Genomic DNA, 7,384 nt, shown 5'->3' on the forward strand with positions numbered 1-7,384 from the left:
GTCAAATGAAAGAAGGGAAGATATTAAAGGTGTGTGGGGGAAACAGAGTAGGGTGAAATAGGAATGAGGATTTGGCTGGGATCCAGACTGGTGTGGATGGCATCTCCCTCCCTCCCGGAGCTTGCGTCAAACCTTAGTGAGGCACGGAGAAGTGGGGGGGGGAGGTAAAGAGGTTACATGTAGATTGGGAAGTTGGGGATAGGAGATTAGATAGGGAACAATGTGAATTTGTGGTTTTTTGGGTGTTTTTGTTTTGTGGGATGCACAATGAAACCAAGAAAAAGATGGGATATAGAATGGATGTGGGGGAAAACATAAGGCCTACCTTAACTGTGAAAGGCCTAGGGTCTGTAACAAAGAGGAAGAGAACAGAAACATTATTGAAGAAGAACAAGGTGGATATTATTTACTTACAAGAGACTCATCAATCAAAGGGTGGAGTTAATGAACTAAAATCACAAAATATACACATTTATGAAACAGGATTTGGGACCTCCAAATCCAAAGGTGTAGGGATATTGATTTCTAAACTTTGTGAATTTGTGGTGAAAGAAGTAATAGAAGATAGCAATGGTAGATATTTGATAGGACAGGGTCTAATTGGGGAAAAAGATTATACATTAATAAATGTTTATGCACCAAATGTGAATCAAGGAGAATTTTATAAAACTGTTGTTAAAGAGATGGAGAAGGTTAGCAAGGGATATGTGATAATGGCAAGAAATTTTAATATGGTTTTAGATAAGGTAAAGGATAAATCTGTATGTAAAAAAGATGAGCTGAATAAAAGAAGTATCCTATTGAGTAAGATATTGAAAACTACAGATTTAAAAGATATATGGAGACAATGAGCTAAGGTTAGCAAGAAATGTAAAAGCAACAAAAATCATTCTTCAGCTGCATATGTCGCAGAGAAAAGAAACAGTGGCTCAGCTATTCAGTGGGGATGGGAAAATAATAAGAGATAAAAAAGGAAAATGACAGATTGATAAAATTAGAATCTTCAAATATGGACAATGGTTTACATAATCTTTACATTAAAAACCAATACATAAAAATATAACCTCAAACAAAAGACACATATTTAGAGACAACTTATTCAAAATATGCGAAATATTAAAAAGAAGGATCAGTCCATCAATTCCTATATTAATGTTGCCAATAGATGCTTAGTATGACCGACAACTAATGAAAAATACTGACTTTATAACATGGAGATATGATAAAGGTCTAAGGAGAAATTAAATCATGGCAGGGAATTAAAGAAGTTTAGTGTACTATGGTTAACTTATTGTTAGATGGTGTGGCGACCATCCTAAGATATGCATTGTAAGTTATGGATTATTCATGGTATATGTTAGTGTGGTTAAGAGGCGGGGCCGAGAGAGATGTTAAAAGGCGAAGCCTGAGAGGAGGAGTTAAGTCGAGTTAAGTTGAGTCAGTCAGAGTCTGTGTTGGGAATCAGAGAGAGAAGGATAGTTTGGGGTCAGAGGAGTGATTAGTCTGAGTGTAAACTGTGAAAACTACTATAGAAGGTTAATACTAAAGCTTGATGAAACTTGAAGAATGTGCTTATGAATTGTTCCAGAAACCAACTGTAATCAATAAACCTATTCTATTAAAAAGTCAGTTTTGAATGGACCTTTGGCTTTGCTAAGTAAAATAAGTTGATAAGGAGATCAGCTGGTGGCAGCGTGTCAAGAGGTTTTTAGTATGCCTTTTTGAGCTCTGTGTTTGGGGAGACAAACGGGGCCACAAGGGTGAACGTCACAGATGGTCTCTAGACTAAAAGAAGATTTCAGTAGAAGAAAATGAGATATAAAAGCCTTGTCCAAATTTGAAAAAATTGCCTTTCAGCATAAAGATCAACTACTGGGACAAATCTATACATTTTTCCTACAGTTTGATACCAAGGAAGAAAAAGTAAAAATATGCTTGGTGAAGTGGATGCAAAATTTCAACAAAGGAAAATCACTGCAACGCCTGGAAAATCTTTGGACAAAGAGGCTACTACTAAGCCAGCTAGGGTCACCAAATAACTGACACACACACCATAATTGGGATAAAGATGCCATAACTTTATTGATTACAGTGGCAGTTATTCTGGCTAAGCATTGAGTTAAATCCAGCTCATTAGGAAACCCGTGTCCCCCCGATGCAGACCACCATCTCCCAGAGAGACTCCTTTGGGGTGGCAGTTCCCTCTGGAGACCACACAGACATATGCCACTTTGTGCCTCTGCTGCCTCCTTTTATTCTTTGCTGGCAGAATGGAGTGGAAATCATCCCCCTCAGGTCCGCCACCAGGAGGCCCCACGCATACCCACGTGCCAGCCAATCTAGGCTGGGGACTCCTCCTTTGAGCTTGGTGCGGGCCTTCCCTTTTTCGTGGCACCACCTGTCAGATGCCATTTTCCGGCCTGCCACCATGTAAAGGGGACCCCGAGCTGCTGGACCTGGACCGTCACACCACCCTCAACATGGGACCGTGGGTAAATCTGGGTCCTGTCCTTGATGGCCTACTGCTATGCCAGCCCAGAGTCTCCAAAAAACTGACACACACACCATTACTGGGATGACGAGGCCACAGCATTATTGATTACAGTGGTAGTTACTCTGGCCAAGCATTGGGTCATATCCAGGTCATCAGGAGACCCATGTGTCCCCTGGTGCAGATCATGCTCACCCTGAGATATCCCTTGGGGGTGGCAGTCCCCTCTGGAAACCATATAGACATATGCCACTCTGTGCCTCCGCTGCCAACCAGGGGCAGGGGCAATTCTGCAGGGAGGGGGTCCTCCCCCACCTGGGCATGCAAGTTCCTGCCTGCTGCTCCAGCAACCTGTTGGATCTGTCCCAGTGCCCAAAAAGGCCACCAGAGCTGAGCTCACTTAGCTCTGGCCAGATCACTGCAGCTGCAACCAACTCCTCATAGCCTTCTTAACATTACTGAGCCACGTGTCAGGCCCTTGGTCTGTGAAATGTATGCCATACTGTCAATAAAAGGAGTCCATGTTGTGAGAGATGTTCTGGTGTTTTATCCAGGTACCTCCCCAAGCAGAGACTAAATGACTCACAGCCCTGGTCACTTTTGCTGGGCAACGTCCACCCACCATGGGCCACTAGCCCACCAACAGGCCCTCCTCTCTACCACATGATGTGTATAGTGGAGTATGACTCACAAATAAACTGTAGCCCAGCCTTCATGGAAAGCAATAAATCCAAACTCTTCCAAGTAGTAAGATCATTCTTGCCAAGCTGTACGAAGAGTAAATCCAGCAGCCAGTGTGCTTTTAGCCTGCACCAGGGGGCTGAAACCAGGCTGTCCCACCACATACCCCTGAGTCCTAGCCAAGAGAACTGCAGGCCTCTGTGGAAATCCATGTGTCAACCCCAATTGGAGCTGGTTGCATACCTTCTGCCCCAGTAGACAACGCTGTGGCCCAACCAGACTTGCTTTCATGAACCTGTATGTGGAGCTGAAGAAAGAAACTGCTACCATGCTGAGTAGGATGTGCAGACACAGGGTTTATATTCATTCAATCACCACCTCCCAGTCTTCTGGATCTGCTCAAGGATGGATACTATAGCTGTTGCCTGTGTGGCTGTGCCTATCCTGAAGGAATGTGTGGCAAAATCCCGGGGGGGGGGGGGGAGCCTGCCTTCTGCAAGGACAGGTGCACAACACCAGCTAATTGGTAGCAGGTTGGTGGCATATCGTCCCTGTGAATAAAAGGTCGCCCTTCTGCCTGTGGCCACTGCTGCAGCAAATGCCTCAGTGTCTTCACAGGGCAGGGAACACACACACCCCTTGCTGGAGACAGAACAGAATGCATGTGTCTTGAAACAAATGGAATGGAGACTAGAGAGACGATGGTGGAAAACTCGGAGTGAATCTGACCGAACACGGGCTAGAGCTCATTGGAAGGCCTACTCTGTGGAAGTGGTGGCAGCAAAGAAGTCATTCTTCACTGCTACCATTGCCTCTGCAGAGAGTCGCCCAGCAGAGCTCTTCCAAGTGGTCAAGGGCCTCTTACATCATTGTAAATGATAGTGTTGACCACAGAAAGATAGTGTTGACCACTCGGTGGCTCACTATGAAAAATTTGCACAGCGTTTTGCAGAAAAAAATTGCTCACATCTGCTCTGACTGGGATCCTGTTGCTTTCCCATTGACCGATCTGGCAATTAGCAGCAGCAGTTTCAACCCAGGGGGCCTGTCACCATGGCCATCCAAGCTATGTATCTAAGTTTGGGGACAGCTTATGGACAACCAATATCCTTTCCCCCTTCTCTCTCACCTGGTGCTGTGAGTGCTGTCCCCACCATATCTCCCCCTGCCCAGAACAACTCCAACAGCTGCTCCCTGGTTCCCTCCAGCATTCTGTTTCTCATCGAAACACATCCCTCCACAAGCAGACAAAGATTAAATTAACATCCCCACCCCCCGAGTTGACAAGGACTGGGAAGAATATCAGAAAAAGCTAAAAAGAGAGGGGGCAATTTGGAAAGGTTGTTATGTTTTAAAAAAAAAAATACAGGGAGGAAGGCTTTGCTAAAAGGGTCATTGTAGGCAAGGGACTCAGCTCCTCCTGTGGCTCCAAGTGCAGCACTACGTACACAGCACATTTAGCAACACAACTGGTGCACTGCAGAGGTGTGCACAGACATGCTGCCCCTGCAGCTCAAGCTCTCATTATACCGGCAGGCAGGGAGAAGACTATAAATAGTTGGGAGCCCAGGTGTTGCCACCTTCCCTCCTTGACCTTCCCCCAACAGGCTGCATTCAGGTACAGGTTCAATGTCTACGGCATTTTGTCATTCAGTTTTTACTTACACTCTCCAATGCTGGTGTCTCAGAAGCCACCTTCCCTTCAAACACACAACACACAACAACCCATATACAGCATCCTCTCCCCAAATCCAGCTAGGGTGAGGAAGCTCCGTGTTCTCTGTGCTTCCAGTCATTTCAGTGAGATAGCAGACTCTTAGTAGGCAGTAGCAGGGGTGTGCATTTGTGCATGCAGGGAGTGGCGTAGCACAGGGAGCCCACAGGGTGGTTGCCCAAAGCATAAAATTCTTAGGGGTGCAGAGGTTGTAAGAGTTTAATAGAGGTGGTTTCTTTCTCTCCCCCCTTCTCTCTCTTTCCTCACTGCCACCAGAACAGCCTTCACCCTGCAGGGGCTGGGGTGCCACACTTCCTGGCTCCCCCTACACATCCACAAGTGCCCACCTTGTTTCTGTTCCTGGTTTTTTGTTTGTTTTCATTTGTTTGTTTGTTTGCTGGGTTGCAAATTCTCCTTGGGAGGTGGTGGGTGGAAGGGACACAGGAATGCTAACAGTCCACAGGTTAGGGGACACAATATTTGCCTTGCCCCGGGTGCTGGCAACCTTCTGGCCACTGTGTGCAGGTCTTAACAGCTTCTGCTGTAGCACAGAGGAGAGTCCCAGCAGGAGCACCAAGAAGAAGGAAGCAACAGACGTGTGTCTCAGGAAAGAGTGTCCTGCAGGAGGTTGCTGTGCTTTGAGCCAATGAGATTTGCTGAGACAAGTGTGCTCCAAGGCAAAGTGATCTCAGCTAATAGCAAGGTAATCCTTGCTGGTTGTTGTGGGTTTTTCGGGCTCTTTGGCCGTGTTCTGAAGGTTGTTCTTCCTGATGTTTCACAGTCTCTGTGGCCGGCATCTTCAGAGGAACAGGAGTAGGAACTCCGTCCTTGCTCTGTACTTCAGTTCCTACTTCAGTCCTCTGAAGATGCCAGCCACAGAGACTGGCGAAAGAAACATCAGGAAGAACAACCTTCAGAACACGGCCAAAGAGCCCGAAAAACCCACAATAACCATCAGATCCCAGCCATGAAAGCCTTCGAGAATACATAATCCTTGCTGTTTGTCAGAGTTCAAGACGGACAATTTTCCTTTTTCCCATGTTCATATTCAACACCATGTGAGATATTGTTGAATACTATTGGCCAAAAATGAAGATTTCAAGCAGATGTAAGAGCTGCACTACTTTCCAGAAATGACCTGTAGGACTCTAAGTAGAACAGGGGAGGAAGGTGTTGCATAATTCCCCAGTGAACTACCATTTGCAGTCAAGAATAGGACAATTATTTCAGAAACACTTTTTAAAAACATATAAATAAAATACAAACATTTTAAAAAAATACAGACTGATGTCACCTCATAATTAAATTAAAATTGTCCCCTTTCCAGCTCCTCATGTGCTGATATAGAATTGCTGCAGTCTGAAAGATTTCACTTAACTAATTCTAGAACATAAAAAATAAACTACTGTATTTTTTGCACCATAAGACTCACTTTTTTCCCACAAAACAGGGGGGTGGAAAGTCTGTGCATCTTATGGAGCGAAGAAAACAGATTATATTTTCCTGTTTTCTTCTCCTAAAAAATTGGTGCGTCTTATGGAAAGGTGCGTCTTATGGAGCGAAAAATACGGTAGCTCTGAAGGAGGGGACAGTTTATAAGTTCATGGAAACAATTCTGGGAAGACTGCTTTTGGGAGGACCCCCCCCCCAAAGAAATCAGGACATGTTCTTGATGATTATTAATTTCAGGGAAAGTCCCTTGATTCAAGATATCCAGGTCCTAAATTCTTCAAGTGATACCAAAGTGTTGTCAAGATTTCACACGAGAAGACTGTGAGGAGGTTTTATAGACTTTCAAACATACCACTCAACAGTCACCACAGAGGACTTTGTAATGTTGCTCTGTGCATCCAAAATGATTAAGTATAATCCAACGTTGTAGCCCATCTAATTTCTAGGATTCAGGAGAGTTTAACCCAGTGGTCAGGGAACAGGGGTAAATTACCCCAAATGGGGTAAAAATGAAAATCCTGGGGGTAAAGGGGACATGACCCTAATCCCCTTCCCTCCTCCTTCTCCTCTTCTGCCCGGAGGGAGGCCCCGCCTGCCCAATAGCCCCCTTCCTGCCCTCCCCTTCCCCAGCCCGGCTGCAACCGAGCCATGGCGGCTGGCGACAGGCCCCTGTCAGCGGTATATGGCAGCCGAGGCAGTGGCAGTGGAGCCAGCCATGGCGGAGGGCAAGGTCGGGGTGAGTGGTCAGAGTGCCCCAGCCAGGAGGAGCCTCTCATTCCAGTGCCTGGAGAGGTGGATTGTGGCGGAGGGGGCGGTTGAGCCACGACAGCAGCCTGGGCCAGGCTCAGCCTCCCAGCATTGGGACACTGCCGCCACCCCATGCCCCATTCCTGGAGGAACCCGTCGGGTGGCAGCAGCGCTCGTCCGTCTGTGCAGCTTCCTTCGGCGGCACCTCCGTGCTGACTGGCCAGGCCTGGCGCAGCCTCTTGCCCTCTGTGTGGCAGCTGTTGCCAAGGCCTGATGTGGCCGACCCAGCGAGCAGCTGC

Source organism: Pogona vitticeps, chromosome 1, assembly GCF_051106095.1.
Source record: "Pogona vitticeps strain Pit_001003342236 chromosome 1, PviZW2.1, whole genome shotgun sequence".
Taxonomy (NCBI): Eukaryota; Metazoa; Chordata; class Lepidosauria; order Squamata; family Agamidae; genus Pogona; species Pogona vitticeps.